Below are 21,823 nucleotides of genomic sequence, written 5' to 3'. Positions count from 1 at the left end.
TCACTCTGTCCCAGAGTCTGTTGTTGCTTGCAACCCAAGAGACCTGACCGGCACCCCTGTGTTTGAGGAAATGAGCACCCACCCTGGGAGCACGGAGGCGGGGCTCTGTGAAAGCAGAAAGGTTGTAGGCAGAATCTCCTCATTTTTGGAGGGCTTTAGCTAGGTGACCTTCTAGTCTCATCCTCACAGTGTTTATGCTTCTGCGTCCCCTAGGCCAAGCCGATTTTACTGGGGTAGTTGGAGGATTTGAGACTGCTCTTCCTGCCTACTGAAGGTTCTCAGCCACAGATCAGCAAAAGTCCGCACACGCAGGGTTTCGATTATCAATGGCTGGGTAACCAACCACTGCAGAATTCAGTGGTTTAAAGCACAACCATTTTCTTATCTCTCATGATGCTGTAGGCCGATTTGGCTCACAGGTGGTTCTCCGGTTGTCGATCTTGCTGGTGGGAGCTGTAGTTCCCTGAGCCCCCAGGGACCGGAATGTGCAAAAAGGCTGACTCATAGGGCTGGCAGCTACTCCTAGCTGGGATCTTAGCTGGGGCCGTCGACTGGAGTGCCTCACCTTTTTTCCATGTGGCCTCTCCACGTGGCTTGGGGTTCCCATAACATGGTGGCTGGGTTCCAGGAGGAAGGAAGCGGAAGCTGCCCATCATCGTAAGGTATGAGCTGAAAGTCCTACCATATAATGTCCACCGTTTCCACTTATCCAACAGTTCTAGAGCCACCCCAATTCAAGGGAGAGGAAACAAAGTCTACCCTTTGATGGAGGAGGAATGATAGCAGGCATCCTCACGACTCCTTCCTAGAGTGTGTCACTCATGTGGCTTAGATTTTAAGTCTAGAATAGTGTTTCCCAGATGTCGCTCAGTACAAGCTTAGGTGCAGTTTCCATCAAAGCTGCCAAAGTCAGCTCTTCCTCCTGAAAGCCTTTTCTGATACCCCTTAAGGTAAAAGGTCTATTCCTGGGTTCTCCAACAACTTATGTACATATTTTAAAAATGTTTTTGTTTGTTTTTTATTTTTTAAAAGTCTTTATTTAAATTCAGTGTAGTTAACATATTCTGTATGATTAGTTTCGGGGGTAGAGTTCGGTGATTCATCAGTTGCATATAACACCCAGTGCTCATTCCATCAAGTGCCCTCCTTAATGCCCATCTCCCAGTTACCCCATCCCCCCCACCCCCCCCTCCAGCAACCCTCAGTTTGTTTCCTAGAGTTCAGTATCTCTCATGGTTTGCCCCCCTCTCTGTTTTTGAGCATGTTTTTTAAATTGTTAATATTAGTTCCACTTTCTTTGAACATATGTATTTTTATATATGTATATATTTTGGTTACATAAATGAACCCATTTATTGTAGGCTAGTGATGTCTCAAATGGTGGAGCTCCTACTGGTCTTTTGAGTCCTTCAGGCTTACGATGGCCGCCTTTACCGTGATGGCGGAAACAGTGCTGTAGGTCCAGGGAGCACCAGCGACCGTTTTCAGGCAGGGACCACAAGGCTAGATCCCCATGGCTCCTCCTTTCATCTTGGTTTTGCTGCGGAAGGAGCAAGTGTACTTGGCATGCTGGCTCATTTCAATGTCCTTCTTCACCATTTTCCTGTGGGAAGTACCATAATGGTCCTGTATTTACACACAGTTCCAACCTTCATGGTATGTTTAGTCATGTCGCCACAAACTAGGTCTGAGACCAGAGTTGAACATATGTGTATGTTAATAAAATTGATAGATTGATTTCCTTTTTTCTTTCTTTCTTTCTTTCCTTCTTTCTTTCTCTCTTTCTTTCTTTCTTTCTTTCTTTCCTTCTTTCATAAATATTAATTTTTTTATTTCCTTAAGATTTATTTATTTATTTGAGAAAGAGAGAGAGTGTGTGAGTATGGGGAAGGCCAGAGGGAGAGGGAGAGAGAATCTCCAGCAGACTTCCCACTGAGCATGGAGCCAGCTTGGGGCTGGATCCCAGGACCCTGAGGTTATGACCTGACCCAAAACCAAGAGTCAGAGGCTTACCTGACTGAGCCACCTGGGCGCCCTCTTTCACAAATATTTAAAACCTGCTGTAGGCTGGACACTAATCGAGGTGCTAGAGACACTGCAGTGAACTAATCAAACTTCCTGCCCTCTTGGACCGTGGGGGCTGGAAGACCCACTCCAATGACAATCGGGAGCAGAGATCTGTATGACAATAGGGAGCAAGCCAGGAGAGATGAAAATTCCAGACAGCAAAGGGAACAGCAAGTGAAAGGCCCTGACTCATGCTTGGAAAGTTCAGGAAACATCAGGAATGTTAGTGTCTGGCATGGGGTAAAAAATGAGAAAAGATAACATTACCTGAGATCAGAGAGGGAAGCAGAGACCAAGTCAATGAGGGTCTGGGTTTTATCCCAAATGTGATAGGATGTCAGTGGAACATGTTCAGGTTGGAAGTGACATAATTTAGTATATGATTTTTCAAAGACCCCCCCCCCTTGCTACCATGTGGGGAGTGGTTTATGGGATTACTAAAGGGAGAAGCAAGGAGAGTGGCAGGACAGCTGCAATCGTTCAAGTTGAAAGTTCACTCAGGGTCTTAGCATTAATCTCCAGGTTCTCAACATCTAACAGTATTTATTATCTGTTGTCTGATGAGGGATTGAACCCAAGTAACATATACAGTCTGAGCGAGTACTAGATTGCTAAACTATGTAGTGGGTACTGAGAATACACCAGAGAACGAAAGAGATAGAAGTCCTACCTTCATGGAGTTATCAATCTAGTGAGGAAAAGAGATATTAAATGCCATAAGTAAACAAAAATAGATGGTGTTTCCAATGATAAAAAGTGCTATGAAGTGAAATGAAGCAGGGAAGAAGCATAGAGAAAGCTGGGACTGCAGTGGTCAAGAATTTAAAATAGGGAAACAGGGCACCTGGGTGTCTCAGTCAGTTGGGCGTCTGACTCTCGGCTGAGGCTCAGTTCGTGATCTCATGGGTCACGGGATTGAGCCCCGAGTGGGGCTCAGTGCTTGGTGGGGAGCCTGCTTGATGATTCTCTCCCTCTGCCACTTCCCCTGTGCTCGTGTGTACACACGCTCTCTCTCTCTCTCAAATAAATGAATAAATCTTTATAAAATAGAGAAATCAGGGAAGGCCTCACTGAAGAAGTGACATTTGGACAATGACTATGGGGGAGATGAGGGAGAGAGTGACTTAAACTTTCCAGGGGATGGGGCACCTGGGTGGCTCAGTCAGTTAATGTTAAGCATACAACTCTTGATCTCAGCTCAGGTCTTGAACAGGGTGGTGAGTTTAAAAAAAAATTTTTTTTTCCCCAGGGGAAAAAGCAAAGTAGGTAGAAGTTGCAAATGCTAAGTCTCTGAGGCCAGTGTGTGCTGGGCATATTGGAGGGGACCCAAGGAGTCCAGCGGACCTGGAATACAGCAGTGAGTTGGACAAGAATTGAGAGATGACTGAGAGGGGAAAGAAAGGTTGTGCGGGGCTTTGCAGGTTACTGCAAAGAATTTGGATGACAGCCATAAAGTGACTTGGTTTCTATCAGGATCTCTCTGACAGCTGTGTTGAGCAGAGACTTCAGGTAGAAACGCTGGAATGGAAGGAAGCAAGGAAAACAGTGAGGAAACTACGGCCACAGTCCGGGTGGGAAACGGTGGTGGTGGAGCATGAAGTGGTTATTTTGTTCTATTCACACTCAACACACTTAATACTGATTCAATAGTGTTATCTAATATATAGTCCATATTAAAATTTCCTTGCCAGAGTCCTTTTTTACATTAAGGAAAAAACCTCGATCCAATCGAGGCTCACCTAATGCGTTTGGTTCTCACCTCTTTCCCGCTTCGATATATATATATTTTAAAGATTTTATTTATTTATTTGACAGAGAGAGACAGCCAGCGAGAGAGGGAACACAAGCAGGGGGAGTGGGAGAGGAAGAAGCAGGCTCCCAGCGGAGGCGCCTGACGTGGGGCTCGATCCCAGAACTCCAGGATCAGGCCCTGAGCCGAAGGCAGACGACGCTTAACGACTGAGCCACCCAGGTGCCCCCCCTTAGATATTTTTAAGAGCTCAGGCAAGGTGTTTTGTAGCATATGTCCCACATTCTGGATTTGTCTGATTGTTTCTCCATAGTTAGGTTCAGGTTAGCTATTATTTGGGCAAAGACACTACAGAGGACGCAAAATGCCATCCGCATTGCATCATATCAGGAGACACATAATGTCAGTTTGATCCATTATTGGTGACGCTAAGTGATGGTGTTGGTGATTACATCTCCTGGTTAAGGTGGTGTCTGCCAGCTCCGTCGGCTGCAAAGCAAGCTACTCCGTGGGATGATACTTAGGGACTGAATATCTAGTGAATATACTATTGCCAAACAACCTTTTGCCCAGTGGCTTTAGCATCTAATGAACAACCTAGTGGCTTCTGACCTTGTGTCTCAGTTTGCTCATCTGAACAATGAGGATAACAGTGATCCCAAAGGGATGCTTGTTTTTAGGATCAGTACTTGGCACACAATAAACGCTCAGTAAATGTTAGATATTACTGGACGAAGGCAAGTGTGACAAGATTAAGGGCAGGGTTAGGGCTGCTTTCTAGTCCTCTGGACCCCGCCGCAGCTCCCAGGCAGTGAGCAAGGGAGAGCGGCCAAAGGGTCCACACCGCCACGCCCTCCAGCCGAGGGAGCTGGGCCGGGCGGGGGCACCTAGCGCCCAGGCCGCGCAAGGCCCCCTGGGACCGGTAGTGCTGGGCGTGGCCTCAGGACTACATATCCCGGAGGCCCCCGCGCCGCGGCTCCAGCCGCTGCCGCCTTAGCCCCCCTCCACAGCGACGGCGGCGGCCGCGGCGGCTGAGTCGGTGGCGGCGGTAGTGGCGGCGGCTGCGGGCTGAGCGGCGAGTTTCCGATTTAAAGCTGAGCTGCGAGGAAAATGGCGGCGGGCGGTGAGTGGAGATAAAGGAGGAGCGGCGGCAGGCGAGGGGGTGGAGTGCGAGGCGGAGGGAAAGAGGGCGAGTCCGGGGGCTGCCGCGAGCCGGCGGCTGGCGGCTCCGCGGAGGCGCTGAGGGGCGCGCCGAGAGGGGGGCGCGCTCAGATAGTTTCGGGGTATCGGGGCCGCGCTGCTTCTCCGCCGCCTGGGGCGGCCCGCGGCCGGAGGAAGGGGAGTCGAGGTGGGGCGGCAGCCGGCTTAGGGGTACAAGGGGGTCCCCGCGCGGAGGGGTCACCCCGACGAGTTTGGGGGGGATCGCGGGGGCCCGCTTTTCCCTCCTGTCCCTAAAGTTTTATCTTCTCCCAGCCCTTAGGGCTGCTTTAGAACGCTCCCCGCGTCCCCCTCCTCCCGCTGCCTCGGCTCCTTCGCAGTTATTCTGAAGAATTAGGGGGCGGGGGAAGCCGCGCAGACCCCACCGACCCCCACGCCAGCCTCCAAGTCTCACTCAGAATCGGGTTGCATTTTGTTGCTGTGTTTCCTCCTTCACTTGGGCATTTTTAATGTTTTAACTCGAATTATCTGCGGAATTTCATTTTGGGCACGGGTAGGTTCTCCGCAGTTTTCTCAGTGAAAAGGCATTTTGCTACCTCTGGTGTGAAGGTTGGGAAATGGCAAGTGGGAAGTTGGTGGATCAAATTTGGGGTTTGGCTGTCTTTATTAGTACTATTTTTCCCGTCCCCATCTCTAATCTTACATACATTGATTCAGTTGTAATCATTAAAGTTGTCTTGCACATGCTTTAAAAAAAAAAAAAACCCAAACCAAAAAGCCACGAGTCGTTGGAAGGCTTAGTTGCTTCTAGTTTGAGGGCACTTAGGGTGGAAAAGTTAACCAAAAGAGCAGTTGCGAGAGGGAGAAAGCATCGTTTCAAAATCTCACTAAGCAGGAGGAGTTCGGGATTCCAAAATGGAATGACACGAAAGGTATGAAATTCTCCCGAAGTCGAAACTTTTTTTTTTCCCCTCCCGAATGTGAAGACTTCCTTGTTTGCAGTTTTTGAGCAGCGCTTCAAAGCCAACCTGTTTTTGTTATTAAGCCTGTACCGTAAAGAAACAGGAAGGCGAGTACCAGCTGTCTTGCTGCAGTGGGTTTAAATGGATTTGAATGAGATGAGTGAGTGGTAGTAGTATTGAGTGAGATTGCTGCTCCTTGATTTCAATGCCTGGCCTTGAATCCACCTAACTGGTCCCTGCCTTCAAGAAAGCTTCGGTGTGTGTTGCAGCAGGTTGTATAGAGGATGATGGAAAAAACCCACCCCCCCCAAAAGCCCCCCTCCCCAAAACAACAAAAAACCCCGCCAAAAAAAGCACACAAAAAACAAACCCCAAACATTGGTTTTGTGAATGCCGCATAAACTAAAATGTTAAACGGAAATCTGGAAGTTCATGAAATGTTTGTTCTTGAAAAAAATTCAAATTATTGCGCTATTTAGAATAGGTTATACCAGATAAAATACCCAACTGGTAAGGTACACAAACATTGAAAAATGAGTCCTGTAAACCCTCCAATTCCGGCTCCTTGGAGGCAGTGATTATTACTGGTTTCTAGAGTATCTTTGGTCTTTGGAATAATTATCTTAAGATTTTTATTTGAAACATAACCTTTTTGGGTACCAAAAGGAGGAAAATAAAATGAACAGAAGAAAGGGAAAATGTGGTGGGAATATTTTCTTTCCACTGTCTTGAACAAATGTTGATAGCTATTAAGAAAAGGCTTTTGAAGTTGCTGCTTATGTTGCCTTATATACTAACACCCTTAAAGAAGTAGCAGTCTGTGGGGCTTTAGGATGAAGAACGCTGCCAGGGTTCATTGTTTGTATGTAAGGTGAAGCCTCTGTTTGTAACATGTAAAATGATATTGAACACTATAGCTCCTGTCACTGGAGGTTGCTTCAGGTTCTGCATTTAAATGAGCAGTAATCTAGGTTGCCAGTGATCCTAAATTATAGTGGTATTTTATGTATTGATAGAAGTGCCTCAATTGTCCAGTCAGTATTAAAAAAAAGGTAAATGCCAGCTTCTAGCATATAGAACTGCATTTTGGACATGAGGGTTGTGGAATAAGTGGGAAGCTGTAATGTTTCTAGAGCAGTTGTAGGAAATATTTTTATCATAAAATATTCCTTACCTACAGAGGCTTCAAAAATGCGAAACAGCCTCAGCATAATTAATAGGATTTCATTTTTGTAAGTTTTAGAATGGTGCTTTTAAATTCGCCAACACTAACAATTCATTAAAAAAATTCAATGATATTAGGGATTGTATTAAATAACTTCACTATATTTTGAAATTGAGTATAGTGTGCATCCCCCCCCCCCCCCCCCGCCATAAGAGTTACTTCTTGGGGCACCTGGGTGGCTCAGTCTGTTAAGCGTCTGCCTTCGGCTCAGGCTCAGGTCATGATCCCAGGGTCCTGGGCTCGAGCCCTGCCTCAGGCTCCTGGGGAGTCTGCTTCTCCCTCTTGCTCTGGCTACCACTACCCCTGCTTGTGCTCTCCCTCTGTCAAATAAATAAATAATATCTTTAAAAAAATTAAAAGATTTCTTATATCAGGGATATATTATCCCTTTATAAGAATTATCTCAGTAACCCCCCCCTCCCCGCCCCCTGCTGACAAATAAATTAGAATTCATTCAGTAAGGAGTCAGTGTACTGCTGGACCCTGGATCTTTTTTCTAGGAGATGCGAAATAATAGTTTTTGAAATGGTTACTTACTAAAGCCTTCTTGATGGGTCTTTTGAAATAAACTTCCTTACTGTGTCAGGGACATATTAAAGATAAGCTTTTTTTTTTTTTTTTTAAATGTAGTCTTTTGTGTATTAACTGTATGATTCTAGAATAGTTTCTTTTAAAGACCACTATGTTTTTGAGAAGCTTTTTAAAAGAATAATTTAAAAATATTTTAGTTTGGACAGTAGGGTAAGATAAAAAAACCAAACTACTATTGTCCTGTGCCAAATTGGTGTTAAAATAAATGGCTTAAGGGTTTCTTTTTGCATTTTTTTGGACTATATAATTTCAGGCCTTGGCCTGAGGATGCAGACTACTTTTGAAAACTTGATTTGTTGCAAGTTTAGAATGAGTATAGCCTCCAGTGGCTGTCTACACTGGAAAGCAACCACAATTTAATGCAGTTGTTACTCTAATGCTACCTAGGACTAGAAAAACGAGTTGTTGATCATGTTGACAAGTTTCTCATGTAGTTTCTTATAGGTTAAACCAGAGAGGACCTGTCCCAGTTTGGTTTGAACTTACTATATATTCTGTAGTGTAGAATATTCTTTTTTTTTTTTTTTTTTTTTTTTAGTTTTTTTTTTATCCTTCCCATTATTGAGTGGTTAAAGCTCTGAGAGCAGAAAATTAGTATCGGAAATGTGTGTTAACTTTTCTTCTTTCTCATAGTTCAACAAATTAAAGAAATAGGTGACTGTATGTTAGTCTAGATCCTCAGGGATAGCATTGAGATTGAGTACTGCAGTAAAATGTAGGCATTTTCTTCCATTTTATTGAGTGCTTTTTGGCGGTGGGGGAGGGGATTACAAAATGAACATTTCTCAGTTAAAGTGGAGGAGGGGCTCTATTGTAATGAGGCTTATTCTTTAATTTTGTTAGTGTTTGCTAGGTAAATTCATTTAGCCCATTGAATTTCTGATAGGGTTTCTGGGAGATTGTTTTGGGTTAAGGGTGCAGTTTATCCAGAGTCTAACCTTATTTTCAGCTCCTAACAAATGATGGAATTGACTTGAATTTAATCGCCTTTCCCTTTCCTACCTTCTGGTGGAGAGTTGTTAAATGAACAGGAAAATGGCCAGAAGATACACAGCAGGAGTTGAAAGGAAGACCTGTGTTGTCTAGGAGGCTGATTTATCCACAAACTGGATAATCTTAGACTACATACTGCCAGTTCCCAACTTTGTCAGCATTAACTCAGTTTGGTAGGTTCTGCCGGCCTAGGTCAATTTGGGGGCGGGGGGGCAGTAATAAAGGTTTATTTAACTGTAGTAAATTTTGTGGCCTAGAGGCAAAGGAAAGAAGTCTGATCTGTCTGGCAAACGGGTTTTACAGATTTCAAAGAATATTTTAAGAGCAAATGGACTAGTCTCTTCTGTTAGTCTTTTTACTGTTTTTTCATTAGGAGTGTCTGTGGTCTGTTTTTTTCTTTTCTGTTAATATTTTTTTATCGATATGTTCTAGGAAAGTGTGTGACTTTTTTTTTTTGAGTTTAACTTCTCTGCTGGTCACCTATGAAGGTATTCTTCTGAAATGTTTAATTTCTTTGGTTAGAGGTTATGAGTGAGGGTTCTGAAGTTTCACTTTTTGGAAACTTGGCTGATTAGATTACTAAATTTAACTCTTTATCATCCATGTAAGGATGAAAAGGGAATATTGGCATGGGTACTACATAGTAATGGATAATCTACTGCTCCCTGGGGCTTTGCTTTTGGTAGCTATGGCAGCTGAGTAGGAGTGGTAGATGGATAGATGGGAAAAGACTGTAGAAGTCAGCATAATCCTCAATTAGGATAAGCCTCATGGTTAATTGAATGTTGAGTGTACAGGTTAAATCCCATTATAACAAACTCCAGGGGACTAGCTAAATTATTTTGTTGTACTGGGATTGAGCTTTTTTGAATATTGTTTGAAATAGATTAGTCTTTTTGTTTTTGTTAGAGGTGTTGGAAAAATTTTTATTTGTTGTAACAATTTGACAAGTTGTTACTCATGAACCAATGTGTTTGACATTCATTTTTAATGCTTTTGCCTTTAAAAAAAGGAAAGAACTCATGTTGAACTGGGTATATAATTAACTCCCCTCCGCACGCCCCATGTCTCCGTCTAGAGTAGCACCATTGGTTTATCTCAACAAGCGAATAAATTTGTAAGTACTACTGCCACCATCAAAGTGTGGTCAGAGGAAATGGGAAATTCCCCAGGTTTCCAGGTGACTGCTGCTGGTAATTTTTTCTGCCCTTGGTAACTTTTTAAAATAAATGTATATACTTCATTGTGGTATGAACTTTGTCAGTAATAATTAAGGTAGCCCTTTTCCATTGATCTAGTGTATTTAGAGACAGAGATCTATATGGTGTTAAAAAAAAGTGATGGTAGTATTGTCATTAATATGGAATTTTTCAGAAACAGGATTAATATACGTGTGAGAAAAATACTATTATGCTTGGTCAGAAATACACTTGTTTCTCTGTCCTGTACTTTGGTGTTCGGCGAATTTAAGGCATTTACATCCCACCTTCATATTTAAGGCTAGCATTTTTAGTTTGCTTAGAGAGTTGTGATCGGGTGTAGCAAGACATTTTTGAAGTCATTCTTTTAAATAGATGTTCCATGAAGGAGGGAAAATCTGAAAGACGGACTTTCAAAGCAACCCAAGCAGTGTTTTGAAAGTTCTTGAGTCAAGAAAAATGACTGGCTAGTAGGCAGGAAGCCTGCAGTTGCATTGTGGTATTGTTCCTCCATCTTATGCATTTGAGAACTTGAACACAAAAGAGGAGAAGGCGTGGGGAGGGGAAGAAAGAGTTTTAACAAGAAAAAAAAAGGGGGGGACTTTTAGAATAAATATTCTTTGCTGTTCTTGTTTAAGTGAAATCTAAAACCAAATTATTTTTGCTTTGAGAGGAAGTGTTTGTTTATCATAATCTAAATGTCCTAAACTGACATTTTTATAAATGAGAGTTAATTGTTACTGGTGGAAAGAGCAGCATGATCATAGTCTCAGTTTTAAAACAACTTTAATAATTAAAAAAAAAAAAAAATCTCAGGGGCCTGGCTGGCTTATTTGGAAGAGCATGCGACTCTTGATCTACAGGCCATGAGTTCGAGCCCTACATTGGGTGTAGAGATCACTAAAAATAAACAAACTTATATAAAAAAAAGTTTTACACGTGGAAACCTTTGAATATTTTCCCCTTTTGTTACCTAATCAGTATCATTTGTTAGCTTGTTACTTTAAAAATACTTACCTGTGAAGAGTTGAGAATAATTTGTAAGCTAGTACTGTAAGCTTCCTGCAGTCTCTAGGTCTGTCTTAAAATTTATAAAACAAAGAGGGTGGAGTATGTGGTCTTCCAAGGTTCATTATATTGGAAATTTTTTTTTTTTTTTTTTTTTTTAAGATTTTTGACAGAGAGAGACAGCCAGCGAGAGAGGGAACACAAGCAGGGGGAGTGGGAGAGGAAGAAGCAGGCTCCCAGCGGAGAAGCCTGATGTGGGGCTCGATCCTAGAATGCCGGGATCACGCCCTGAGCTGAAGGCAGATGCTCAACGACTGTGCCACCCAGGCACCCCCAATTTTTTTTTTTTTTTTAAAGATTTTTGACAGAGACAGCCAGCGAGAGAGGGAACACAGCAGGGGAGTGGGAGAGGAAGAAGCAGGCTCCTAGCAGAGGAGCCCGATGTGGGACTCGATCCCGGAATGCCGGGATCACGCCCTGAGCTGAGGGCAGACGCTCAACGACTGTGCCACCCAGGCGCCCCCAATTTTTTTTTAATGTTTTTTTATTATGTTAGTCACCATACAGTACATCCCCGGTTTATTGCAAAATTTTATAAACTTAAAGCATTGTATGAATATGTAGAATGTCCTCATATTTAAATTTTGTTGGTCAAACATTAAATGGATTAAACTCTGTACCAGATAATGGTAACCTTTCAGTGCTGACTCATCAGTTTGGAGTAGGATGACTTTGAGCTCTTGACTTCACTCTAGTTAGTATATGCTATAAGCTGCAAAGCGTGAGCTTGCACACATGTGCCTGTGTAAGCGGGAGGGGGCGAGAATTTTTAGTCCCCTCCTTTTGTTGTAAGAAAATGAAGTCATATTTTTCTTTACTCTCAGTAAAGCTGTCATCAGTGAAATGGATTATTGAATTTAAGTCACTCTGTAGAGTAGCTGTATTGGCTTAATTTTGTTTCCAGATTGAAATTTAGCAACTTTATTTGAAAATGTTTTAAGGATTAGTCAGTATTCTCTTCACCAAATTGTGTCTTTAGTCTAAACACCTTCTGCTCCATCCAGGTTCATCTCTTTCCTCTTTATCTGTCTGGTGGTGGTTGTGTTTTTATAAGATTTTCATCCTAGCCAAGATGTTTGGCCCCATTGCTGTCAGAGCAAGTGTTTGGCTGCATCTTGGAAAATCTAACTTTGCCAATGAGAAGAATAACTACGCACATGTTACATCCATTGGAGGGCCAGCAGTATCTTCTTCATGTAATAAGACAAAACTATTACTAAGTATTAAGAATGATTTCATCAGGAATCAAGAAAATGAATTCAGGAAGCTACTTTCAAAGTGCACAACCACATCTAGAGTGGTGGAAGCCTTAGGTGAATGGATCCCAAGTTAGGTGAACCTGGAATTGTGAACTTCCCCAATAATCTCCAGTTTTCTTTTTCTTTCCTCAAAGTACAAAATACCTCCCACATGTTACTTTTTAAACTGATTTTTTCCTACCACTGTTCCTTTCGCCTTAAGCTTTAATCATCTTTAATTTGCTACTGTTTGGCAGTTGCCCACTCCCCCGTACACACGTACACTTAACCAGGGTTGATTAAGCTTGTAGTGTTTAAAGCACTGTGAGATTTAAAAAGGTTTTGACCTCCAGGTGCACACAATCAATCAGTTACTCACATCACTTCACTACAAGGCAATCTGTTTTGCATATAAAGATCAAGGAGAAGTTCAGAGGAGGAGAGGGACGACTTCTGACCAGATGATCAGGATGCAGGACTTTGAAGAATGAGTAAGATTTTAATATGGAGAGAGTAGTTTCTGTTGGTGAGGAATCATTAGTAAGAGCTCAGAGGTAAGGCATTTAAGACTTGGTCATTTAAATAATAGATGTTGAGTGAGTGGATTTGAATAAACTGGTTTTGTTTCTGCAGAGTCCTATTGATACATTTCTCTTAAATATATTTTCATTACAATTTCTAAAACTAGTTCAGGCCCTTTATTTCTAGATTATGTAACAGCTTTCTTTCTTCCTTTTTTTTTTTTTTTTTAAGATTTTATTTATTTAATTGACAGAGACAGCCAGGAAGAGAGGGAGCACAAGCAGGGGGAGTGGGAGAGGAAGAAGCAGGCTCTCAGGGGAGGAGCCTGACTGTGGGGCTCCATCCCAGAACGCTGGGATCACACTCCGAAGGCAGACGCTTAACGACTGAGCCACCCAGGCGCCCCTATGTAACAGCTTTCAAAGTAGTCTCTGTTCTTTCCCTAAGTCCTCTCTGTACTTATTAAACATCATTTTGATTACAGTTTTTGCTTGAAAATCTGCGCAGTACAATCCAAAATCCTTAACCTGATATTCAGTTCTTATCATAGTCTTTTTAAAATCAATCTTTCCCATTTTTCTTGCCCCTTATTTCAGTCATGCTGCTTCTTTCTGCCTATTCACCGTGGCTATCTAGGCCTAGTCTTTAAGGTCCAGTTCACATCCTGTCTCATTTAAGTAAATTTCCCAGACCACCACAACGGAAAATATAGTTCTTATTTTCTAATATGAATCTTTATTGTCTCCTCACATGCGTAGGAGTCAGTATTTATTGATGCGTGGGGCAGATTCAGTCAAATTGTCTAGTTTTTTCAGGTGGAGACTATTCCTTTTATTAAGCTTTTGAAATTCTCTGTTATTTTTTCAATCCTATTCATTTTAAGTCCCCCCAAATGCTTGGTGTTTGGATATGAAAGTTTCTAGAGTTCTAACTCTCAAGGCCACTTTACTGTCTGGATATTGAGATAAAATTAGAGTCCTAAGGATTTGTTTGGAACCTGTGTCTCCCTCATAGAGTTGTCCCAGATAAATCATGTCTGGGTCTTAGAATACATTTCATTTTTCCCAGATTTTCCAGCCCTAGGACTGGACAGTTCTTCTGTAAATTGTTCAAATGTTTTTATTCAGTACCAGTGTTCTCCAAAGAATTGTGCTAAGCGCTGTAGGCATTAAAATCCCTTTCTGATCTAGGAGCTTATAATCTAGTTGAGAAATAAGTATAATTGAAAAAATATAGTTGCAGCAACATAAACAAGTGGTTCAGAAGTTCAGAGGAAGAAGATTTTTTTTCAACTGGAATTGTTAGGGAAAACTTCGTGGAGGAGATGGGTTAGATCTAAAGGGAATTAATTGCTGCTTCTGATCTCTCCCACATATTTTATTCTGTGGTGCTTAGTTAAAAGAAGAAAACAGTTTTTTTTTTTTTTAATTGAAGAGGAGGCATAAACATGGTAGAGTTGAAGCAGTACGAAAAGGTATACCTTGAGGGGCGCCTGGGTGGCACAGCGGTTAGGCGTCTGCCTTCGGCTCAGGGCTTGATCCCGGCGTTCTGGGATCGAGCCCCACATCAGGCTCCTCCGCTATGAGCCTGCTTCTTCCTCTCCCACTCCCCCTGCTTGTGTTCCCTCTCTCACTGGCTGTCTCTATCTCTGTCGAATAAATAAAAAAAAAATAATAAAATCTTAAAAAAAAAAAAAAAAGAAAAGAAAAGGTATACCTTGAAAAAGTAAGGATCCTGGTTCCCCAGGTCTTTGGTCTTTATAGCTACCACCCTTCCCAAAGGCTACTGAAGTTAGAGGATATTCTGTACATATAGCTGCAGATGTCTCTCTTCAGTATTTTTTCCTAGTCTCTCTCTCTCTCTCTCTCTCTTTCTTTCTTTCTTTCTTTCTTTCTTTCTTTCTTTCTTTCTTTCTCTCTCTCTCCAGTATTTTTTCCTAGTCTCTCCTTCTCCCTCTTTTCTCTTTTCTTTTCTTTCGATTTATTTATTTATTTGACAGGGAGACAGCCATTGAGAGAGGGAACACAAGCAGGGGGAGTGGGAGAGAAAGAAGCAGGCTCCCAGCAGAGGAGCCTGATATGGGGCTCGATCCCAGAACGCTGGGATCACACCCTGAGCCGAAGGCAGATGCTCAACGACTGAGCCACCCAGGCGCCCCTCCCTCTTTATTTCTAATTAAAATGAGGCTTCCACTATTTTCATTTAACAAAAGAACTTAGCCTTCTATATCTCACATTTTTAAAAGGCTGTATAATATTCCATTGTACGAATGGATTTTGTATAACTTATTTTAACCAGTTCTGCTTTGCTATTTCCAGTCTTTTACTATTTTGATTGATACTGCAGTGAACTATATGTAGATCTGTGTGTAGGCTTGAGTATATCTCAGTATAAACATCCTGGAGGTGAAATTTCTGAATCAAAGGAAGTATACCCTTAAAACTTCAATGGTTCTTTCCTAGTTGCCTCCAAAGAGGTTATACTAAACTTACACTTTCACCTGTTGTTTATGAGAGAGCCTCATTTCTCCTTTGTTTTTTCTTTCTTTTTCTTTTTAAGTAGTCTGTGTGCACAATGTGGGTCTCGAACTCATGACCCCCAAGATCAAGAGTTGCTTGCTCTACCAACTGAGACAGCCAGCCTCCCCTCTTATTTATCTTTTAAAAACTTATCCTTTCTTCTTGCTTGACTGCTTGAAGGCATGAAATCTATTGTTCATTGTCTAAGAATATGAAACTAAACTGCTTCCCCTGGAGTTCCCAAAGCCTTTCATAATCTGACTCTAATCTGCATTTCCAGCATTATCCCCTTAAGTCTATGTATTTTATACTCTAGTTGCTGTTAAATTTCCCTTGTTCTGTCTTCCCCCCTCTTACCCTAGTAAAATTCTCTTTCCTGTGTTCTGATTCATATTCTTAGATATAAAAGATAAAAGCTACCATTTATCCAAGCCTATATGCTAGGACAGTGTTGGGTGTTTAATGTACATCATCTCATTTAACCATCTTTTGTACTGTAGAGCCCTTTTTTTCCTTCAGATGAAGACGTCTACAAAACCCTATTCAAAATAGAAAATGTGATTTTATTAAAATTTATTTTCTAAGTTGAAATTTAAACTGTTTGCTGGTTATAAAGGCAGTGAAAATGAGATTGCTGTGGTGAATATAAAAATTTGAAATTGGGTTATGAAGAACTATTATGGATCTAAATCTATCTCTGCCTCTAGTTTATTTCTGTATTATGAAAATCCCCACTCATACAGAGATATGGTTGCAAATGGTCTCAGTTCAAAAATATTTTTTGATATATATAACAGTTGCACATGGGACAAATTCAAAAGGTACCAAAGAGAATACAGTGGAAAGTAAGATATCCTTCCTCAGTTGTCTCCTAGCCACCTCCCTATTCTGTCTGTTATTGTTAACTGTAGAGTTGTTAACTCAAGGCATATAAATGCACATGCTTAAAAGCTTTTAAGTTTAGTGAATTTCTCCTACATTTTTGGGTCAATTTTATATTAAAGTGTAGCATACATTCAGAAAAATGCATAAGTATAGGCAGATAAACTTTCATAAAACAAACTCAGTTATGTAATTGGCACTCAGGAACCCTGTTCTGGATTGTGTATGTTTTTAAATGATCTTAGGGAAGGTTTCATATCTATATTTACAACTACTAAATTCTTTCAAATGGTTATACAGTATTCCACTGTGTGGATATATCATAATGTATCCAGTTTCATATTACTACAAAGCTGTAAGTGAATATCCTCATACATATTTCTTTGCTCCCATGTTTTATTGAGCATATAAAAATTTCTGGAAGTAGAGTGCTAGAGTATTAAAGAGTATGAATTTAAGTTTTATAGGTAATTGCAACTAGCTCCCAGTTGTAGAGGTTGTATCAATTTATGAATCCACCAGCAGTGTAAGTGCTTGTTTCCCTTATGTCATGTGTTTCTTCTAGTGCTTTTATGATTTTTTTTTTCTTTGTAACATAAAAAAAGTCAAAGGTAAAAATTTTAAAAATATAAGGGGCGCCTGGCTGGCTCAGTTGGAAGAGCGTGCGACTCTTGATCTTGGGGTTGTGAGTTTGAGCTCCACATTGGGTGTAGAGATTACTTACAAATAAAATCTTAAAAAGAAAAAAGTCAGGATGTTAAACTGGTAGCATAGATTAATGAGGTGGTAAACTATGGTGTGTTGTGATTATATATATTCTGTTTAATGTGTTTAAAGGTGTTTAAAATGTACCTATATAACATTTGGATGTGTTTTTTTTAATATGTAGAAATACGCTTTTTTGAGGTATAATTTACTTATGCTAAAATTGAACCATTTTAAGTGTGCCATTTGTTTTGACAAATGTAAACTGTTGTGTTACTACTACTGTAATCAAGATACAGAATATTTATATCACCCCAGAAAGTTCAGTCTTGTCCATTTGTATTCAGTCCTTTTCTGGGTTTTGTAGTATTCAGTCAATCACTGTTCTGCCTTTTATCACTATAGTTTGCTTTTTTATTTTTTCAACTTTATTGAGGTATAATTGACATTCAGTTAATTACATATATTTAAAGTGTACAATTTGAGTTTTGACATGGAGGTCTACCTGTGAATCTGTCACCACAATTACAATAATGGAAATACCTATTAACTCTAGTAGAAGTATCCTCGTATCTCTTTATAATCCATCCCTCCCCCATCTCCCGTAGTTACTGATCTGCCTTATGTTACTGAAGATTAGTTGATCTTTTTGAGAATTTTATGTAAATGGAATTGTTTGCCATGTACCCCCCCCCCCTTGTCAAATGATCCTTTATTGAAATATTTTCCTTTGTAGTTCTTAACTAGCTGGGCATTCCATTGTATCACTATTGATGTTATCTGTGATGTCATGAGGGTGGTGGCCATTAACATTGCAGCCCAAAGACTGGGCAGTCCCAAGGATCTCTTTAATGGTTCTAGAGAGTTCTCTGGCTAAAGATCTGTGCCTCATCTGTCAGTGTTGACAGTCTCATCAATAGTAGTATTTCTGCTGTGCTTAACAGAGAAAATGCCACTCACTGTTTTTCTGCTGCTTTCTGTCTCTTGGAGGTTCCTTGAGGGCTTTGATAATCGGGGCAGAGGCAGAAGGTACCATTTCAGTCTGGCCTTTCTGTTCTGAATGGTCGGTTTCACTGTAATCCTCATATCCTTCCAGTCACCAGTTGCCTTTTTTTTTTTTTTTAAGATTTTATTTAATTATTTGACACAGAGAGAGAGAGAGAGACAGCCAGCGAGAGAGGGAACACAAGCAGGGGGAGTGGGAGAGGAAGAAACAGGCTCCCAGCAGAGGAGCCTGATGTGGGGATCGATCCCAGAATGCGGGGATCACGCCTTGAGCCAAAGGCAGACGCTTAACGACTGCGCCACCCAGGCACCCCCACCAGTTGTCTTGATGATGTCATCACCAATTTTTTTTTGGTGACAGACCTAGGGGGCTGATCTTGGGGGCCAGCTCAGACACGGCACTGACTTGCCTATTGGTGTACCTCAGGTATATGATTTTGATCTGGTTGGGTTTGAACTTAGGCAGGCAGCGTGGTGGAGGCATCTGGTGTTGGATGAACCTGGGTTTGGGATGACTAAAGACCATTGCATCTTTGCTTCCTCTGAGCTGAAAACCAAAAGTACTATGTACTTTTTTTTGAGGGGAGCTGGTTTCTTTCACTTACTGTATAGTTATTTTGGGATTCATCTCATCCATGTTGTTAAATATGTCAGTAGATTAAAAAAAAAAGATTTTATTTTTAAGTAATCTCTACACCCAACACAAGGCTCAGACGTGACAACACCGAGATCAGGAGTGGTATGCTCTAGCAACTGAGCCAGCCAGGTGTCCTGCATATATCAGTAGTTTTATTTTTTATTGCTTAGTGCCATTTGTATAGGTGTATCCCAGTTTATCCTTTTCACCTGTTGTTGAACATTTGGGTTGTGTTCAGTTTTTGGTTACCAAAAGTATATCTTCTTTGACATTTATATACAAGGATTTGGGGGGACATAGCTTTTATTTCTCTTGAGTAAATGGAATGTCTGGGTTATGCGGTAACTATGTTCAACACTTAAAAATTTTAAGAAACTGGGGTGCCTGGGTGGCACGGTCAGTTAAGCATCTGACTCTTGGTTTCAGCTCCGATTGGTGATCTCAGGGTTGTGAGATCAAGCCCTGAGTTGGGCTCTGTGCTCAGTGTGGAGTCTTCTTGAGACTTTTTCTCCCACTTCCTCTCCTCCCCCCATGCACTTGAATTTCTCTCTCTCCCCCCCCAAAATAAATAAAATCTTAAAAGAAAAAAAATTTTTTTTTTAAAAGAAACTGCTACTTGTATCTCAAAGTGGTTGTACCATCTTACATTTCTCCCAGCAGTGTATGATAGTTTTAGTTATTCCACATCCTTACCAACACTTGGCATGGACAGTCTTTTTTTTTAAAATATTAAAAAAAATTTTTTTGAGTAACACCCAACATGGTGCTCTGACTCACAGCCCCGAGATCAGGAGTCGAGGTTCCACCGACTGAGCCAGCCAGGTGCCTCAATATGGTCAGTATTTTTAATGTTAGCCATTCTAGTGGGTGTATAGTGGTATTTTATTGTGACTTTATTTATTTTTTTATTATTTTTTAAAAAAGATTTTATTTATTTGAGAGAGAGAGAGAACAAGCAGGAGAAGCAGCAAGGAGAGGGAGAAGCAGGCTGCTCACTGAGCAGGGAGCCCGACACAGGGCTTGACCCTGGGATCATGACCTGAACCGACGGTAGACGCTTAACCTGCTGAGCCACCCCCGTGCCCCCATGTGGCTTTAATTCGAGTTTCCTTAATGACTAATAATGTCAATCATATTTTCATATACTTATTTAGGTGAAGTGAATGTTCATATTTTTTGCCCATTTATTTTAAGTTGACATGAGATGTCATTAATTGAGATGTAAGAGTTTTTTAGATACCAATCTTTCTGGATATATGTTTTAGAAATATTTCATTTGAGGGACACCTGGGTGGCTCAGTTGGTTAAACATCCAACTCTTGATTTTGGCTCAGGTCATGATCTCAGGGTTGTAAGATAGAGCCCTGCCTTAGGCTCTCTGCTGGGTGTGGAGCCTACTTAAGGTTCTCTCTCTTCCTTTTCTCCTCTGCCCCTCCCCCACTTGTATGCTTGTTCTCTTTAAAAAAAAAAATAATTTGAGACTGTGGTCTGCCATTTCATTTTCATAACTTTTTGGAAGAGCAAAAGTTTCTAGTGTTATTGGAATTCAGTTTATTAATTTTTGTGTTTTATAGTTCATGCCTTTTTTGTTGCATTTAAGAAATCTTAGCCCAACCTAAGGTTATTAAGATTTTCTCTTATGTTTTCTTGCAGAAGTTTTATAGTGTTAGTTCTTAAATTTGAGTCTATGACCATTTGAGTTAATTTTTATATATGGTGTGAGATAAGAGTTGAGGTTCATATCCTGATATATGGCTATTGAACTTTTCCAGTACCATTTGTTGAAAAGATTATACATTTGCCATTGCATTGACTTGGCGCCTTTATTGAAAATCAGCCAGATATGTGTAGGTCAATTATCTGTCTGCCTTAACCCCAGTCTTGAAATCAGATAGGATAAATCATCCATCTTTGTCTTCCCCCCTTCCATTTGTTTTGGCTCTTCTAGGCCCTTTGCATTTCCAAGTAGTTAGAAAAATCTTGTTGATTTCTGCAAAATCTCTGTTGTGGTTTTGATTGTGATTGCATTGAATCAGTTGATAATTTGGGAAGAATTGATTTCTGAAAAATGTTGTCTTTTTTGTGAACATGTTCTAGATCTCTCTGTTTAGGTCTTCTTTAATTTCTCTTAGTGTTTTGTAGTTGTCAGTGTATAGGTCTTATTGTCAAATTTATCACTAAATTCCATATTTTAAAATGTGACTGTACATAGTATTTAAACAATTTGAACTTTCCAATTTTGTTAATATATAGAAGTATGATTAATTTTTATATCCTGTATATTTTACAACCTTGCTAAACTCATTTTTTAGTAGCCTTTATGTAGTTTGCTTAGGGGATTATACACATAGGTGATGGTGTTGTTGGTGAATAATTTTGTTTCTACCTTTTTAATCAGTATGCCTTTTGTTTCTTTCCTTTTCCCTTTTCCTTTATTGTAATGACTAATGCTTTCAGGACAGTCTTGGCATTTTGATTGTGATCAGTTTGATCAATTTGCGGAGGTATCTTTGATCTTTGTTTTATTCTCAGTCTTAGGGGGTAAGTATTTAGTCTTTCTCCACTAAGTAAGATGTTACTTAAAGGGCTGCTAATGTGCTTTGTATCAATATAGCTTTTCCTCCTATCTCCCCTCCTCTTGTTACTGAATTTTAAGAGTTTTTAAAAAATGTATATTCTGGATCTACCTCTTTGTCAGATATATTTTGCAAATATTTTTCTCTCAGTCTTTGGTGGTACAGATCTTTATTGGTGCTCGGCAGTGTCTGTACTAATGGCTCAAGTTTTTGGTTATATGTTTATTTTGGGGAATAACAAGTGCTTTAAAGCTTGGTTAACCGTAATGTAAACATGTATTATAATCCCATTTCTTTATTCATGTAATTGGAAGGGAAACCTAAAATTGTTAACATATCAGTTCTTAAACATAGTAAATTTTCTACTGTATTTAACTATTAAAAGTCATTTTTCATCGTAGCCTGGAGCTTGATGTGTCTTTTTACCTCTTTAATAAAAATGCAACAATAAGTTCTTGTCTATTTCCTCATTTATTATTACAGATTAAGATTAAAAATATAAAATACATCAGTATGGTATGAAAAAGTGTTGAAGACCTTTGTAAAACTCTGAATCTTAGCCATGCCAGTTTGTCATTCTTCCTTCTTTAACTGTTACTGATCTCTGTGACTTAACCTCTGTTAGTGTAGGGTGTAGTCCTTTCTCACCAAGCTGTAGTGTACTGTCTTCTCTTTTCATGGTTTCTGTGCTTAACTATTCTGATTGTGTTAGCTTTTGAATGCCTC

At 40.5% G+C, this 21,823-nt stretch overlaps 1 protein-coding gene across 5 annotated transcripts in view; it reads left to right on the top strand.

Moving 5' to 3' along the window:
- The first annotated feature begins 4,788 nt into the window (after positions 1–4,788).
- NCOA3 (nuclear receptor coactivator 3) overlaps positions 4,789–21,823 on the top strand; it is a 131,479-nt gene continuing 114,444 nt past the window's right edge. For 4 of the 5 annotated variants that reach the window (XM_045804733.2, XM_045804729.2, XM_087853520.1 and 1 more), the window contains exon 1: positions 4,789–4,940. The gene's annotated coding sequence lies outside the window, so the exon portion shown is untranslated. The remainder of the gene's footprint in view (positions 4,941–21,823) is intronic. The other variant, XM_045804730.2, reaches the window with a different exon arrangement.

The sequence above is a fragment of the Ursus americanus genome, chromosome 22 (genome assembly GCF_024610735.1).
Source record: "Ursus americanus isolate L20-20 chromosome 22, mUrsAme1.1.p, whole genome shotgun sequence".
Classification (NCBI taxonomy): Eukaryota; Metazoa; Chordata; class Mammalia; order Carnivora; family Ursidae; genus Ursus; species Ursus americanus.
This window is presented reverse-complemented; position numbering and strand designations above follow the sequence as displayed.